We start from the raw sequence: 18,710 nt of genomic DNA, 5'->3' as shown, positions 1-18,710 counted from the left end.
TCTAAACTTCAAACATATAACTCAGAATTTCTCCAAGTTAATGGATGCAAATTAAACAGAAAAAGCTGGAAGCAGTGACCAGGGATTGCTTCTCTCTTTTACGACTTCTTCTGTCTAAAGGTCATTTATTAACATGAGAAATGCTGAGTTAATTGAGCTTTAGATACCGCACCTACAAAAACAGGCGCTTGGCTCATCCTGATACAACCACTGGCTTCACCATAAACTACGGCATAAAGTCATGCATATATGGAACTAAAATGCATTGGTGATATTTACGTGCTCCAGAGAAAATCTGTCCACAGTGTTATGCATGGTTTATTGCAAATGGCACAAGACCAGGTATTTAAAACTTTTCACTGCTGCAGAGTTTGTGCAGTTCTGTGCTAGAGGATTTGTTCCCTTCAAAAATCGGTTTCGGTTTCGGTTGTTCCAACACGTACCTTTGTGTGCCTTTGAGCACCTTCATGGCTATATGTTAGGCAAACCCCACATAAATTCCTCTTTATACCCAGAAGATATAGTAACAAATGCATCTGACATGTGCAGCTTGCACGACCAATATTGTTGTATAACCACAGAACACTACATTGTGGCAGAATCACTGTTTCTGGGGCACTGCTCATTTGATGACATGTCAAATTCAGTACTATAAGGAGAGTAAAAAGATATCTATATTCATATTCTGCATAAAGGAATCTAGTGGTGCATGCTAGACCACCCCTTGCCACAAATGGCCAGGTGGGAGAATACACTAAACATGACATTTGCCAAATCTTCAGCAATAGTTCCCAAAAAAATGAAGTTTCCTTGTGTCTTCTTCAAGCAAGGAACTACCCTGCCAAGGCTTGACCCGATCTGTGTTGCCTACAGTCTTGTGGCTGTGGGGATATTAGACATTTACAGGTTTGCTATGCGTAAGGGGTGCCCAAAAGTGATAAACTGGGTGCAGTGCACTTGGGAAAATTTTAAAGCAATTTAAAGAAAAATGTATTTTCAGGGTGTCTCTCGTTTAGTATCAGGTATCACCCATCGGTTGTAATGAGAGCTACTGCAGCCACATATTTTAAACATCTACACACCTTATGTTTTCTACTGCTGGCTTCCTGCATTCTGTTGCCCTGATTGGCCGGCTGGGAGAATGTGCTGAACATGACATTTGCAGTTTATTTCTATCTGTTTGTCATATAAACATACCTCATCTGAGGTCTGACCCACACCTGTGTTTTCCTATGTTTCCCGAGCATGGGGGTATCAGACATATGTAGGGTTTCTATGGGGTTGAGGTGCATGCAAGTGATAAACTTGATGTAGTGTGTTCAAGATTTATGAAAGCCACTGAAAAGAAAATGCAGATTAGGATAGTTGATTTTGGTTGCAGGTATAACCCCTGGGCTATAATGAAATAAAACACAAACATATAGTTACAATGTCTATATACCCTGAGGATCTTACCATTAGGTGCCAGGCCTTTTTCACCTGATGTTTGTCATATGTTCAGCGTTTTATTTCTCCAAAGCATGGTAGCTCACTTCAGTTTTCCTTATGGAGGAACACACCCCAGCCAAGGTGTGGCCACACAATCTGATTAATTGAGGAAACTGAATTTGTTTTGGGCGGGGGGCGGGGGGGGGCGGTAATGTGTTCGAGCAGTAATCCACACATTAAACATCAGAGAATGTTTTTGATGAGGGGAATTCCATTGGGATCTCTATAGCATTTGGACTTGTGGCATTCAACACTCAGGGAACCCTCCCAACCTCAAACATTTCTGAACACTTGAGACATTGGGGAATCCATGACGATGCTTGTGTGAATCCCAGCATACTCTATTAACAAGATTCACCTGCAAATAAAAAATAGTGACAGAAAACTTCATAACTTCCGGAAAACTATAAATGTCCAAAGATCCAACATTCTCAAAATTTACCTAGTAATAGTGATACCCCACATGAGTGGTTGAACGTTTTGCAAGAGACAAAAATAGGACATGTGAAGACCACATTGACACTGTATATGGACTCCACACACACTGGCCTGTTCCTGTACATTGTGATTGGTATACCAACATGTGAAGTACTGTTTTATCGTAGAAGTGTGGGAATACTGGCTGGTGAAACACTGGGTCGTGTTTTTTTTCTGTTGTCCTGTTTTCCATGAATTCAAGACATTTTTGTTACAGAAATGGAGGAAATTTGTTTTTAAACCGAAGCTTGATGTTACTGCGTTCTAGACAAGAAATTTATGGGCTTGTTATTTTACCTGAAGTGTTGGCTGACCTTGTGCCCAAACCCCGCAACTATTTACATCCCAAATATCAACCTAATTCTCAAGTTTCTTTCTTGCACTTTTCAGGGTAGTGTTTTGGGGCTTTTCCATTCCTTAGCAGTATGCCTGTAAAGTTTTAACAGAAGTGTTGGAATACAGAAAATTATATTCATTATTATCCCCTGAAATTCTCTAATGGAAACAGCAGCATTGTGAGAGGAGGAGTGACTGTGCTCCAGTAAGGAGTCATGCGCAGTTTCTACTGTTTTAAGCTAAACAAAAATAGAAACCGCATTTGGCTTTTTGCTGGGGAATAGAATTTTGTGTCTGTGCCCCAACAATGATTCATATGATGATTACATTTTTTCTAGTATTTGTGAACTGTGTCACATTATCAGCACATACAGAATGCAACTTACTTTAATGAAAATATTTCACTCAGAAATAAATATATATATATATATATATATATATATATATATATATATATATATAAAATATAATGAATGGATGACTCCTGGGCATCCTAACCCATGGCAACCCTATAAATGTCTAATGTCCCCACACTCACAAGAATGTAGGCAAAACAGCAGATGGGGTCAAGCCTTGGCAGGGTAGTTTCCTGCGCGCAGGTGACTTACGGGAACTTCATTTTTTGGGAAAACATTGCTGAAAATGTAAATTTTAGTGTATTTTCCCTGCTACACATTTATGTCAAGGAAGGTCTAGCTTGCAGCACTACATTCCTTTGGCTGTGCAGAATATGAAAATATATAAATTTTTGTCTCTCATTGTGGTCCTGAATATGACGTCATCAAATGAGCGGTGCCCCATAAACAGCAATTCTGCCACAATTTAGTGCTCTGTGGTTATACAATGCTGATTGTGCAGGCTTCATATGTCAGATGCATTTATCACTATGCGCTCTGGCTGCGAAGAGAAATTTATGTGGAAATTGCCCAACATATACATATGTCATACATTATTTGTCCTTCTTGGCTCCCTCTTCAGTTGGTGGGTGTGCGGAGAAGAAGTTTGCTGGTGCCCAAGCCTTGCCCTGTACTGGCAAACTCATGAATGAAGCAGTGTGTACCTTAAATCCAAATTACCTCATTAATATAGATGTGATGTGAAATAATGTACAGTTCTGTGCCCCAGTAAGTAGCTAGACACTGTTCACGATGTTTTCTTTCTTAGCCCCTAGAAAACAAACAGTGGCTCCTTGCTGGGACCCAGACAAACAGAAACAAAGAGCAGGCTAATGTTAAAGTGTAAAAAAAAGACGTAAGGGTTGCGTTAAACATTGCCAAAATAACTTCTATCTGTTTTAGAATTTCAGCTTTCCTTTCAAAATTGAAAATTCACACAAAGGTGAATATTTCTGCTTTTTTCCCTAATGTTGGACCTTTTTGAAAAACTTTTAATTTAGGGCTACCATATTTGCTAAGGTGTTGATGGCGTACTGATGGGGGAATCAGAGGAATTGGCACTAGAATGAATATACACAAAAATACATGATTGCGATATTTTTCATAAGATTTCTCATTAGTTTTCCACATCCACATTCACACCAAATGTAAATTTAATGGGGGCACTGTAGCACGGGAAAGAGCCCACAATGCCACAGTCTTTCAGGTAGTTTGAGAGAAAGGATTACTCAACCTAAAAAAATGTTTTCCATGTGGCAAAATCCAAAAGGGAATTTTCGAAGTTGCACTTCGATCCAAATTATTAACATGTAGAGTATCTGCCTGCTGAACATTTTGCTAAAGTGTACCAAGAAGTGATAGATTGAATGCTTGCATTAATCTCAGTCACTGGTAAATACTTGCTGCTGCATTTTGCTGGAGTGTATCAAAAAATGATGGATGGAATGCTTGAATTAGTCTCAGCCACTCGTAATTACTTGGTGCTACATTCCAGTCCATCAATGAACTGGAAGACAAGCAACCCAGGGCCGAGTCTGCCCTAGTTAGGGCTCATAAGCCAGGTATAGCTTCGTTCTGATTGCATAGTGTGTATGGAGACCCACATCTGGGCAGTACCTGACTGATGATCCCTAACTAGGGCGAATTTGGTGCTGGGTTGCTTGTGTTCCAGTTCACTGAGGATCTGGCCTGGTAGTTTGGGCTTGACTGTTCTCATTGGAGCAAGGTCTAGACCGATTTGCATGTGGCTGGGTCTAAACTGCGGTAGCATGAACTCCAAAAAAACAATGGAGTGGGATGTGGTCCTGGATAATTATGAGTGGCTGAGATTCATTCTCACATTCCACCCATCTCTTTAGAACAATTTGCTGGAGCACGACCAGATAAATGCCTGGAAATGCACAGCTGTAGATTTCTTTACGTGCCCCTGATATTATTTTGTGTATACCGAAATATGAATACATCTATGTGATTTAAGAGCTTCTTCCATGATCCATGATCCATAAATGCACTCCTTTTGGTGAGCTGGGCCATGATTCTTTTCACTTTATTGAATAAACTGTTACAAATCCTCACATGTGCTAATCGTGTTTCTGAATGGAGCAAACCTTTATGTAAAACAAAGACAACACCTTGGACCTCCTCTGGGTGCTCCTGCTTAGTGAAAGGCAATATGGGTTCTGCCTCCAAACGAATGCTGGCCACCTTCTTGATGCTGACAGGTGGGGCCAAAGCACAAGGGGCCCAATTGAATATATCTATAGGTTTCCAAGTGTACTTCTGGAAAACGTTTGTGATTAAAAATTTTCAATGAAACAGAAGCATTACTACATTCAAAACTGGTCATGTTGTAAAACTGTAGATGGTAAAATGCCATTAACCTTATGTGTAATTAAACATTTTAGTCTTTTTTTTCCACATGAAACATATTTTGCCCTTAGAAAGGAATCTTTTGGCGGGAATTAATCCTGGATCATTTCCAGAGTGTGAAAGTATGAGAGGAGTTTGAATATGCACCAACTCTAGTTAGTGGATGTTCACTATGTTTGCAGGACAATCAAGCCGCCTTCGAACACCCACTCGCCAACCTTTAAGGGGGATTTTTTCAGGCCTAATATTTCTCCCTCATTGGGATATAGCACATGGGCAAAGTGATTTACAAGTCCAATGCCACCATTTTTTAAAACCCTACACTTGTTAATGCAGCCATTTGTGCATATAAGTCAGGCGTAGACATGCAATTGGCCCTGTGAATCGGATATTTAATCACAAGCAAAACCTCTCTCTTCTCTACAGAAGAAACCTACTCAGACGCATCAATACACATTTATCTGCCTCAGATAAAAGCTAGCGTTTCTACAGTTTGTCCCTTGCTCATAACAGAAAGCAAAATACTCTGGTACTGAGTATTTTGTCCCAAACCCATATTTTCCAAAGGGCATGCTAGTGTTGGACACAGCATCGCCAGTCTTCTGAAAGTAACAGGAGATTCTGTAGTACTTAATCTCTAAGTATTTCGAATTAGAGTTGGCTGCATTAAACAATCAGATCGGGAGACGGACAAGCAGATATAATCAATGATCTAAGGGCTCTTCATTTCTACTAAATGCTAATGCTATATCTCATCTTCACTCTGGTGGGCAGCATTCCAGCGGCCATAATTGTAATTAATTTGATAAAACAAACCGAAGTAATAATCACTTTATGATGTAGTTGACTTCGCTTAGTCAGTCCTCACATCAGTAGTTTTATGATGGATTTAACCCACTTTAGGGAAAAAATGTGAATGTGATTAGTCGTTGATTAGTATAAGATACAATTAAGACAAGCATTTTAGGGGACTCTTTGATTGTCAGTGGTGACATTTATATTTGAATCTGTATTTGTTGTAGCAATACCAATAATACAAGAAATAAGCACAGACTTACCTTCGTCGAGGATGATGTGTTATGGCAATACAGGAAGTTAGAACATAAGTATCTACAAATATCCCGTTGGTTGTATGAGGACAATAATATCTATCTCCCATATTCTGATTTCACATTTTCTACAACATATTGTCAAGGTAAGTATACATGGGGAAGTATAGATTTATGAGTCTTACCTCCACATCTGCTTACACTGACGGTATGTCTGTAGTGAATACTGTGGAGTCACATAAACACGCTCAATATAGCAACTTCGATATTGTGGTGGAAATATATGTATTGTCTGTTATACATTATGGCGCTAGGCTTGAAGCGATTGAGGATGGATGAGGTGTAAAAAATGACTGTATTGAGTTAGATAAGTCAGTGCAGTCATGATTCACAGTTACAAAGGTGTAAGATATGAAAGTCATATAGAGAATGTATGGGTGTGATGTCATGCCGAAATCAGTTCCAGTGAAGCAGGATAAGAGGAGGAAATGAACAAATGCATGATTGCACATACAGCGTCATTGAGAACAATAAGGATATGGTAGGAAGCAGAATGCAGGATGTTCCAAATCTCACCCATAAAGATGGGATAACTGAGGTCAGTGTTGTATTTTATGTTGGTTTAAATGGGACAGCTTTAAGGTTGGAATGTATTTGAGAGTTCCATGTGGAATGTGGAGCTTGAGAGGGAATCAGTTGCTGCTGACGAACTATGGGGCTCAACTGTAAATGACTTATCTGGCGATAATAAATCTCAATATACATACAATACCCAATCGTGGATGGATTCTTTCAATCAGCCTTGTCAAACGTGGTCGGGAGAAAAAAACAAGTAAAAATTGAAACTTTACAATGCAAACATGGAGAATGGGGGCTGTGAATCCTGGATCTGGAGGCTTATCACAAGGCAGCAAAAGTACAGTTCAAGCACTCCGGTTTAGGTATGAGAACAGTATAGACAAAGACCCTTTATGAGGCCTATTTCTGCTTTCCGCCAGTACAGCCAAGACAAGAAAGAGCAGACCATTGCTAGTAGAGATGATGGAAAAATGCTTGGAAGAGGTAGGGTAAGATGCTTCAATATGAGCAATAGCAGCAGATATGGATACTTTCAGAATTCGCACAATTAGATAGAAAACTGAACATGGCTAGATGGACGATGGAAAGATGCAAGGGCATTTGAGTCCCTAGAAACGGATGAAGATTTATTTTATTTATTTATTTATATTACTTGTAAAAGTGTGACTGCCAGCTTTCAGGTATCCTGGCACTGAAGAAATTACTTGATGAGGAGATAACAGATTCATTATAATGAGAAAGAGAGACTAAACAGTTCCCTACCAGGTTCCCAGACGTTGTTAGGGAAATAGCTATGTTTTTAGTGTCTTTCTAAAATTCATCAGATTAGAAAAATATCTCAATGTATCTGGAAGAAGGTTCCATAGTCGAGCTGCTTCAATCATGAAAGCACATCCCCCTTGTATGGATTTTCCAGATTTGTCTATGTGGGCCAAATTCTTAGAGGAGGAATGTAGGGTCCTATCCGAGCATACCATTTTCTTTTCTTTAGTAAAGGCATTGGGCCAAGTCCATGAAGAGCCACATCGATGCACATAGATTTAAACACAACTCTGTCTTAATGGCAATGAGAGCACATCTTTCAATGCCAGTGATACAGAAGACGTTCTTGGTCTATTCAGAGCCAATTTAGCCACCACTGCTTGAACTCTGTAGTCGAGCAGGTAGTCCAGGGATCCTAAAAGCAAGGCATTACAATAATTCAGCCTGCTCCACTCTGTGAACTACCACAGCTCTAGAAGAAAAGGGAAGTAGCAGGATAATCTTACATAGTGCTCTAATTAAAGAGAAGCAGGATCTTGCAGTCTTATTTATGTGAGATTCTAGGCTCAGTTTATTATCAAACAACACCCCCAGATTTCTCACAGTCTCTAATGGGACATGGACCCATCAGAGGGCACTGGCCAGAAATTAGGTGGTAGTAGAGCCGGAGACTTAGTCGCTGAACTGTAGGGAAACTCTCTCTTGTCTCCATTGAATTTCACATAGTCGGATTTAAGCAAACCAATAATGTTGTTCATGCAATTGTGGAAGGCATCCACTAACATCTTTGAGTTCTTCCAGTGACATGATTATTTGGGTGTCATCCGCATAGTTAATCAAACTGACATTGTGCCATTTGACAACTGAGATCAGGGGGCTCTTATAATTATTTAAAAGAATTGGACTAGTTGATGAAACCCTGCAGAACACCGTGTTTTACAGTCCTGGACTCAGAGCGAAAAGGTTGAAGGGACACTGCCTGCTGTCTTTCAGGCGGAGAGGACTGAAACCAGTTCTCAACCATGCCCCTGATTCTGATCAAGTTCAGCCTAGCCAAAAACGCGTTATGATTAACCGTATCGAAAGCGGCATATAGATCTAAAAGGATCAGAACCACTGAATGACCATTCTCTACTCATATTCTCAACTTATCCATGGCAGTGAGCAGGGCTGTTTCAGTCACATGACCTGGCTGGAATCCAAACTGCTCTTCTTCCAGGATTTGGTTAGCCTCCAGGTAGCCAGATAGTATCTTGCTAACAAAACATTCCAGGATCTTTATAGGATAATGTAAAAAGGAAAGGCCTTTAATTACTTAGAGTTGTCAGGTCTGGCGATGGCTTTTTTAATAGGGGTGTAATAATTGCCAAGCTACTGGTACTGAGCCCATCTGCTGGGATTGGATATTTTCAAGCTACTAGCACTGAGTCCATCTGTAGAGATTGGCAACAAATTTGGCCAAGCACAAATTTGTGAAAAATTATTTTGACAGATCCTTCCAATTTTTATGCCGTAAGGGATCCAGAGGTGATCCAGGGGATATGGTCCATGCGAGAGCTTCATCCTCAGTTGGACAATCAAAGTGTTTTAATTTGCATGTGAGGTTCGTATACACAGTACTGTAGGTAGTCCACTCTCCTGCACTATCCACCTTAGGTCCACTGACTCCTAAATAAACCTGAGTTGACATGTCAATGCTTTCAATGATTTTATTATTTTTTTCCTCAAAGAAACACGCAAGATTATCACATAATGCCTGTGAAGTGGGCATGCAATGATTTAAACAGTCTGAGTTGAACAGTTCACAAATTATGTTATATTACTTTCACACTGTGAGTGCAGCCAAGATCGTGCTACAGTAGTATTCCACCTTTGCTTTTGCGACTTCCTTCTTATACTGCTGTAAAGCATCTTTTAAATCTTTTTTGTCCTCATCTCTACAGGGCTTCTGACATTTTCTCTTAGCCTGCTTGCAAGTTAGTTTTAAAGTTTTAATCAAATCGCTGTACCATGGCGCTGAAGGCCTCTGTGTGGTTTTCAGTTCTTTAATGGGAATAATCCGGTCTAGAGTGTCTCTGGTGCTATTACCAGTTCTGCGTATTTTTGTTCCACAAATTTGCACCAATCAACAGAGGGGGCCACATTAAAACCAGGCCTATCTCTAGGCTGTTTAAGAAGTTTGTTCCAGGATCAACCAAGATGTCTTGTGGCTGGGTTAGACTTTTGCAAGACTGGTTCCCTGCCTTGTAAGGAGGACACAAGAAAGTGGTCTATCTGGCAAAGGGGAATAATTTCCCCAATACTGGCAAGATTTTGAGTGGAGAAAATCAGGTGAAACATATGCCCATCACGTTGGGTTGGACCCGGAACTAATTGTTGCAGCCCAAGTTTATCACAGGACCCGAGAAGGCGCTTCAGCTCAGGGCCAGGGACCCCGACAGTCCACATGTTAAAAAATCTCCTATAATGAGAAATCTTGAGTGGGCCAGCGCCATGTTGCCAAAAATGTCGATAAGGGGTTGTAAGTAACAGGTAGACGGGCCTGGTCGGAGGTAACACAAGATCCCAGAGAAAGAGTGACCCTTGCTATCCTTAAGGGAAATACCCAGCAGCTCGGGCCCATAATCTCATCCAGGCTTAGAGGAAATCCTTTTCTTTATAGACTAAACCAACTCAACCCCCATTTCTCTGAACAGGGGATTTGTGGAAGATCCCAGAGAAAGAGTGACCCTTACTATCCTTAAGGGAAATACCCAGCAGCTCGGGCCCATAATCTCATCCAGGCTTAGAGGAAACCCTTTTCTTTATAGACTAAACCAACTCAACCCCCATTTCTCTGAACATGGGATTTGTGGAAGATCTTATAGCCTGATGGACAGGCCAAACCCAGATCTATGTTAGAATTGTCTGAGGTCTGTTTTTCCGTTAAAAACAGCGTATCCCAGTCCCCTGTTTGAAGTAATTGACGTAGTTCAGTTGAATGTTTCACTAATGATCTAACATTAAGGGGTCCACACTTTAGGGTACTGGATTTGGCGATAGCATCTTCCCCAGACCTTTGTGTGGTTGCCACAGCATAAAGGATTGTTGCACATATGAATACACTGGATGGCCCTAAAGTACCAAGACTATAATACTGGGTAAAAGATGTGAGGAAATGGACATTCACAAAGGAAATGTGAATGAAAATGTCTAGGACAGATGGTAGGTTACCAAAAGACTTAGGGCCCAATTTAGACTTTGGCAGATGGGGTTACTCCATCACAAGCATAACGGATATTGCTTTATTACGGTCCCATTATATCTTATGGAGATTGTAATGCAGTGGATGGGATATCACATAATTTATGTGAAAGTCCCTAGTAACAGTGCTTAATTTGTACCAGTGGTTTTGGTTGCTTCGCACCAACACTTAGATCACAGGGTCAGGTCCATTCAATTTTTATCCCCTGGGTGGCGGTCCCAGTAATTAATAAAAATAAATGTACCTGTCCATCCTGTCCTCCTTCGGTTCCGATGTCTGCATGGTAATGCCTGGTCTATCTCCAGATGATGACCCACCCAGGTCCAGGCATGATGACTCCTTCATGTTAGTGATGTCAGTAGTGCACGCCTGTTTTTCACGAAGGAGCATGTATTCCCCTTGTATAATTGCGGTTGAGGGCGGGCTGATGCTGGTGAGCTGGAGGCGAGGAAGGCTGGGAACGTTCAGGTCTCAGGACATACTTAATGCAACGTTGGAGTAAATTAAAAGTTCATAGCATAGCATACTTTTTAAACAGCTCGCACACACTGATTTGAATTCAGCTGAAACAGGTCTTTCATAATTCATTCTGCCTGTCTTTTGCATGTTCGTGACCTGGGCCCACCACCAAGTACAGACCATGTCAGACAGACAGTGTACTGCAGTCTGCAGCGCTGTATAAAAAACTAGCTGAATGCACCGGCACCCTAACTGCTGTGCTGCGTCCATGAGCCAGACATTGGCAACTCTACAGGGAGCAACTGGGTAGCAGCACGGCAGGCTAAGCTGTACCATAGATGCCCGCATGGCCTGTACAGAAGATTACAGCGCAACAGTGACATGACCGGAAGTGACCAACCACCATCACATCACGCCTCACTAAGGTAGGCGCAACTTCACGCGTGACACTTGACAAGGTTGCACAGGATGAAAAATGAATTTAATCAAAGGTGCGCATTATGACTATTTCGTTTTGCACATTTGCTGTTTACATAGGGAGAATTTGGGCCTAGGGAATTAAAGCACGTTAAAAGGTACAGTCACACAAACATGGTAGAGCTGGGGACTCAATTGAACCCAAGGTGTTATGTAAACATATAATCGTTTGTACTAGAAATTATATTGGATTTGATGAAAGTTAAGTGTTGTGGGACTTAATGGCTGTACCTATTGTAAACAGACAATCTTATGGTGTTTGGGTATTGGGCTAGAAAGCCTATGTTGAAGTATCTGTTGAGGAAAAAATGTCCATACCAAGTCAGGGAAACAAAGCTTGTTAGCCAGATAATAATGTATAGAAATGCAAGAGCATATTAAGATTCGTTGAATTATATTTGCATAAAGTTTAAAAAAGCATGTTGGATATTTAATGATAAGACAGTAAAAATAACATACTAAACATTCACTTTAATGAAGCAATGCTCTGGACACCACTACATTCCTCACAAAGTATCTAGAGTTCTGGCAATACTATAGGAGATTGCACAGTAACGGGGCAGACAACCTTATTTGTGCCAACCTTGTAATTTCATCTTTTGCGTGATTCCTTACCACCATGGGAACAGATTACCATTAGTTACCATTAGCAGTGCTTAACTCAAGACGCTTGTGGCTAGCCACACCCTTGTCCTCCTTTCACCTTTCTCAATGCAGATGTTTGTGAGGTCTACAGCTGGTGCTTAATTTGAGCTGGTGGTGGCAGGTGGGACCCACCTGTACTCATTTTAGGATCCGAACGTATTTTTCATCATCAGAGTTGACCCTAAACAAGACAGAGAAAGGAGGAGGGAGAGAAGGATGGAAAAACATGGAGAAAGAGAGAAACAGTGGAAGAAAAAGAACCTGCAAGAGTTAGATAAAGAATGTCGGGTGGTGAAAGGAAGTGTAGGGTGACAGATGAAAAATGCATGATGTGGAATAAAGATACACAGTTTGGGAATTCGACATTCTTGACATTTCATAGTACCAGCCACAGGATTTTAAGCGAAATTTGGGCCCTGGCACTTATTCATTTACAAATTAAACACTGCCTAGTAAAGTGCCACTACATGTGCCCACTGCCCATATTTTAAAAGCCACTAGTGGGCCAGTGGCTCTAACTGTGCCACCCACTTAAGTAACCCTTTAACATATCTCAGGCCTGCCATTGCAGGGCCTGTGTGCGCAGTTTTAAACTGCCATGTCAACCTGGCAAAATATACCTTTTGCCAGGCCTAAACTTTCCTTTTTATGACATATAAGTCACCACTAGCAAAGGCAACGGGCAGCCCAGAAGGAAGGGTGCAATGTACTAAAAACATAGTACATGTACCTTAAAGGCTTAAAAGTCCTGGTAGCGAAAATTCATTTTTCACTACTTAAAGGCCTACCTCTTACATACGATAACATTGGAATTATCTTATTACATTTTATAACTATAATTTCTCAATGGGAAATGGTAACCACTTCATATTTGGTGTCTTTGGAACTGAGGTTCAAAATCCTAACTTGTAGTGAAGTCTGATTTTAACTTGCTATTCTGAAAATGTGACTTTTAGAAAGTTAAAGTATATTATTCATTACTTTTAGAAAGTTGCCATTGCATTGCCTTAGCCATTTGGTGCCTGTAGCCTGTATCTGGGTCACATGACTGAGTGTGGGTGACAGTTGGGCTTTGTGTATTCCTCCTAGAGAGCCACACTCATTGAGGATCGTAGGTGTGACTGGATGGGTTGTCACTGGTAGGATGGGAAGGAGGAGCCAGGCCCAGCCCCACTTACACATGAATAGGCTGTGTTCTGTCTCCAAGGAGTTATGCAAGGAGAGAGGATTTATAACTAAGAGTACCGCAGGGTGGAGGCGGAGCTCCAGAAGGGGCGGAGGGCCTGGGTGGAAGCCCATCAGTCACTGGTTGAAGCCACAGGAGAGGGTAATCATTCAATCAAAATCATTGGATTTATAAAACGCACTACTCACCCGGTAGGGTCTCAAGGCGCTTGGGGGGGGGGAGAAAGCCAAGTCTTGAGGTGTTTCCTGAAAGATAGAAGGTCTTGGGTCAGGCAGAGGTGGAGTGGCAGGGAGTTCCAGGTCTTTGCGGCAAGGTGAGAGAGTGATCTTCCTCCGGCGGCAATGAGATGGAAGGGCCTAGAGAGGATCTTTCTGTGATATCACCTGCAGTTCAGGAGGATGACTTGACCCCTGGAGTGGCGTGCCAGGGCAGGGAGAAGTGTCTCTTTCTGCAGCTTGTCTCCAGAAAAAGTGGTGGAAAGGAAGGAGAGTGAGTTCAGGCTGCAGATGGCACAGTTAAGGATGGTGGAAAAGAGACTGTCCATGGAGGCAGAGGACAAGAAACAGGCCTTGGAGGCCATGAAAGCCGAGAGAGTGAGAAAGTGAGAGAGAGAGAGAGACAGAGAGAGAGAGTGAGAGAGAGAGAGAAAGAGTGAGAGAGAGAGAGAGAGAGAGAGACTGAGACTGAGACTGAGACTGAGACTGAGACTGAGACTGAGACTGAGACTGAGACTTCAAGGAGAAAAGATTTTTACTGGCTCATGAACTGTGTCTGAAGGAGCTGGACCTTAAGGCCATCCAGGCCAGCGGTGGCAGCATACCCCCAGCGCCCTCTGAAGGCATGAGGATCCATGTTCTCAAAGGTCTGGTGCCTGATTTTACTGTAGGGTGCAACATCAACAAGTGGTTTGAGGCATATGAGATTGCTTTACAAATGCACCTGATCCCTGAGGAGGAGTGGGGGGCTAGTCTGTAAAAGCATATCCCTAGTGCAGGGAGAGACACACAACTGGCTCTAGTGAAGGGGGACCGGATTAGGTATTCCCCCCATGAAGATTATGCCTTACTCCAGGGAAGTATAGACAAACGTTTAGGACAGTCAGACACTGGTCTTACAGTCCTGGGCGGATTACTTTTTCAAGGCACTGAATGGTTGGGTGAAGAGCAGTGAAGTAAAGATTATTAGGGGCTGTACAATTTGATTGCAAAGGAGCACATGTTTAGACTTTGTTTTACAGATCTGCCCCTGCACTTGATTGACAGCAAACTAAGGGGGCATGGTGGGCAAAAAATTATGGTTTGGGATGCAACCTGAGCTATCGCCAGCGGAGGAGAATTAATTCAAGCATTCCACCCATTACCTTGTTCTTTGTGCATTTGCCGCGCTAAGTGGGCAGGTATGCCCAGACGTGAGTTCCAGGCTCACTATGCCACTGGAACCAAGCTATAGCTGGCTGAATAGCCCTAACTAGGGTGAACCGGTCCTAGGTTGCTTGTGTTCTAGTTCAGGGAGGACCTGGCCTGGCAGTTTGGGCTGGACTGGTCCCATGAGGAGAAGGGTCAAGACTGATTTGCAGATGTCTGGTCCAAACTGAGGTGGCATGGTGAGCAAAAAAATTGATTGGGGTGTGGCCCTCAATGATTGCCAGTGGCTGAGATTAATTCATGCATTCTATCCATCACCTTCTTATTTTAGCCTCTGTGGATCCAGCAAAAACCCGAGCAGAACTGATGCATCACCACCATCACAGAGATCTGCATCACATCACAGCTCTTCGTAACTGAAGCTTCACCCCAACTGTGTAATGCATCCTCGGCGCACGCCCTCGCATCCCTTGTCGATGGCAGTCTCAATGAAGAGGGCAGATTCTGCATTGCAGTCTTGCAGCTCTTTGGAACCAACACATCACCCTGACTGCACGCAGCATCCTCAATGCTGGGCTTCACATCACAAGCCCTATCAACAGGATCTTTGACGACGAAGCAGGACCTGGCATCACAACCTCGCTGCATCTTGGAACCATCTCATCTCTTCAGCTGCACAATAGCTGTTTGCTGCGCATCCTCACAATGCTCCACATTCCACAATTTAAGGTACTTTGTACAGCAGGCCTAATTGGGTCCCTGTAGCCGGCAATGCTCCTTTGTGGTCGGTTTGAACTTGTGACTCTGTCCCTGTCCGGCTTGACCACATAAGAACAGTGGACCCTATTAGAAATGGGGTCTCTAGTTGGCAGAAGTATGAACTTTGTCCAAGTAGGGGATACAATCTTAGTCAGAGTATGTCAGATATACACCATAAATAAACCTGTGCTCCCCCTCTGGTGGCTTGGCACAGAGCAGGCAAGCTTAAATTAGGAGGCAATGTATAAAGTATTTGTGCAACATTTTAAACAGTAAAACAGTGAAAACACCACACAAAAATAATCCAAACCAGGTTAGAATAATAGAACGTAATGTAATGAACAGAACAAGACCAAAATGGCAAAAACTCAATAAGTAGAAGTCGAGATATGCATTTTGAAATGTTATCTGCAAATATAGTACTTAAAAGCATAAAGCGCCAGCTGGGGCTATTCGGTTGCTCTAGACTGAGTGAAATATGAAAAGTCAGGCTGACCGCAGTGGAGTATGGCTAAGATACAGGAATCAACCTTGTTCTGATTAAATATCAGTACCTTGGTTTGGAGTGCTGTCGACGTCGAGGAGAGATGCAAGGAGTAGCGATGTCTGTTCATCCTGGCAGTGTAGGTGATACATCAGTTCTGAGCCATGCAGTCAGGGTTCCGTCAATGTCAAACCCCTTAGGTACATGTGATGCATCATTGTCAAGCCACAAAGCCAGCAGGTCGTTGGAATTCTTTGATGTCCCTGAGCCTTCAGAACAGAAGGAAAACCAGCAAGTCCTTGGAGTCAATTTGGTTCTGGGGTTGTGGAGATGCAGGACCAGTCCTTCTCTCTCCCAGGTAAGGAGGGCAGCAGGGCAAGCACAGCAAAACAGGAGTCCACGAAAGTCCAGCAGAGTGACAGTCCTTTCAGCTGCACAGCAGTCCTTCTTCCTGGCAGAATGTCCTCAGGTCCAGAAGTGTACTGCTTTGGTAGGGTCAGAATTCCAGTTCTTATACCCAGTGATGCCTTTGAAGTGGAGGAGACTTCAAAGAGAGTCCTTTGAAGTGCACAAAGACCCTGCCTTTCCTGTCCTGGCTCCAGACACTATACTACAGTGGGCTATGCAGCCCTTTGTGAGGACTCAGGACACAGCCCTTTCAGGAATAAGTGTCAGCTATTCCCTCCGATCCTGCCCAGGATGGGCCATCAACATGTAGATAGCCACTCAGTCACATCTGAGTACCCTTTGTGGGTGGCTGTCTGTAGGGACTGCGCACAATCCCAGCTGTCACCCACCTTGACGTGTATTCAGAAAGAGGAAGAAAGCACTAGATGATTTAAAGTATGCAAAAGCCAACTTTCTAAAGGTGGCATTTTCAGAATTGCAATTTAAAATACGACTTCACCATAAGTTGTGATTCCAGAGACACCAAACCTGGGGGTCCCATCCCTCGAAAAATTGAGATTTCAATTATAAAACGTAATAAAGCAATCCCAATGTTAACCTATGGGAGAGATAGGCCTTGCAATAGTGAAAATCAAATTCAAGAGTTTTTCACTACCTGGACATGTAAAACGTAAACGTACATGTCCAACTTTTTAATTACAAAGCACCCTACCCTTGCTTCCAGGGCCTATCCTTAGGGAGCGACATATATGTATTAAAAACAAAGGCTTGAGCCTGGCAAGAGGGTTAACTCGCCATATGTAGACATGGCAGTTTAAAACTTTACACACAGGCTCTGACCTGGCAGGCCTGAGCCATGCTTCAAGGGCTATTGAACTGAGTGGCACAATCAGTGCTGCAGGTCCACCAGTACCATTTAATTTATAGGCCCTGGGCACAGGTAGAGCACTTTACTAAGGACTTATTTGCTAATTAAATATGTCAGTTGTGGATAAGCTAATGTTACCATGTTTTCAGCAGAAAGCACATTTACTTTAGCACTGGTTAGTAGTGGTAACGTGATCAGAGTCCTAAGGCCATCAAAAAACGAGTTCAGCAAAAAGTTGAGGGTAAAGGCAAAAGTCTGGTGATGACCCTGCAGAAAGGGCTAGGGCCAACAGACATTGTGAGCTTTTTGGCGCTATTTTCAATAAAATATTTAAAATTGCAAATCTCTGGTTCTACCTATTGAATTTGGGTCACCTTGGTCTTGTTTTAATTATTAAAATGTCCTCCATATTTCTAAATTTGGTGAGGGATCCTTAAAGTGGTGTTTTCACTTTATTAATGTTGCACAAATGATTTTCACATTGCCTCTATGCCTGACTGCTTTGTGCAGACGGTTCAGCACAGGTTAATTTAGGATTGGCTTGTGCCTCACTCTGACAAGGATTGTGGTTGCTGTTTGACCAAGGCTCACATCCATGTCAACCAGTTACCCAATTTTTCACAAAAGTTGATTTTTCTTTAACATTTAATCAGAATGTGGACTTGCATTTGTTTTGCTATGCTTGTCCATGGTGGTATTCTACCTACATGGAGGAACCCAAAGTAATTTCTATACGAACAAAATAGGGAGAAGTTAATTATTGACATATATTCTCCAAGTTGCTGTTTGATGCTAATTCTAAGATATTTTCTTTAGCTATACATAATTACATGTAATCAAGAAATCCCAGACTCAAGTGAAACTTTGTCTATAATGTCTTTACATGCTGGAACTCTGCTTTGAGTCATTTGAATAAAGTTATGCCTGAGAGTGCACTGTCTTTTTGGGATTTATTGGGGAAAACTCTGCCCTGATTGCCTTGTATGGGAAAGAAATATATGAGTTTACATTAATTTTAAAGAAGTCAGTACAATTGAAAATTAGGGGTAGGCATAACTCATTCAATTTGCTGTAGCATTCGTATGCAACATTACAGTAACATTAGATAAGATTACATAACATTTCTCGAGGCGCATGACCTATTGTTTAGTACTATTGTCTCAGCTCAAAATGTACTTTTACGAAATGGCACTGCATGCAACAGAACAGGAACAGCAGCAACTAACCTTTGCTAAGTTCACTGTTCCTGTGGTAGGATTGTTGTGCTATATTTCTCATAATTATGTGAACAGGTGAAATCACATAAATTTCAGTATTTTTGTGTCAAAATAGTAATGCTAAATTACTCTAATTACTCCGG

General features: G+C 42.0%; 1 protein-coding gene across 1 annotated transcript in view; it reads right to left on the bottom strand.

Annotated features, from left to right (window-relative positions):
* Positions 1-18,710, bottom strand: part of LOC138295883 (chitin synthase chs-2-like) — a 442,200-nt gene that overhangs the window by 55,999 nt on the left and 367,491 nt on the right. The window lies entirely within an intron of this gene.

This window comes from Pleurodeles waltl, chromosome 5 (genome assembly GCF_031143425.1).
Source record: "Pleurodeles waltl isolate 20211129_DDA chromosome 5, aPleWal1.hap1.20221129, whole genome shotgun sequence".
In the NCBI taxonomy this organism is placed as follows: domain Eukaryota; kingdom Metazoa; phylum Chordata; class Amphibia; order Caudata; family Salamandridae; genus Pleurodeles; species Pleurodeles waltl.
Note: the sequence above shows the minus strand (reverse complement) of the source record. Positions and strands in the feature narration are given on the sequence as shown.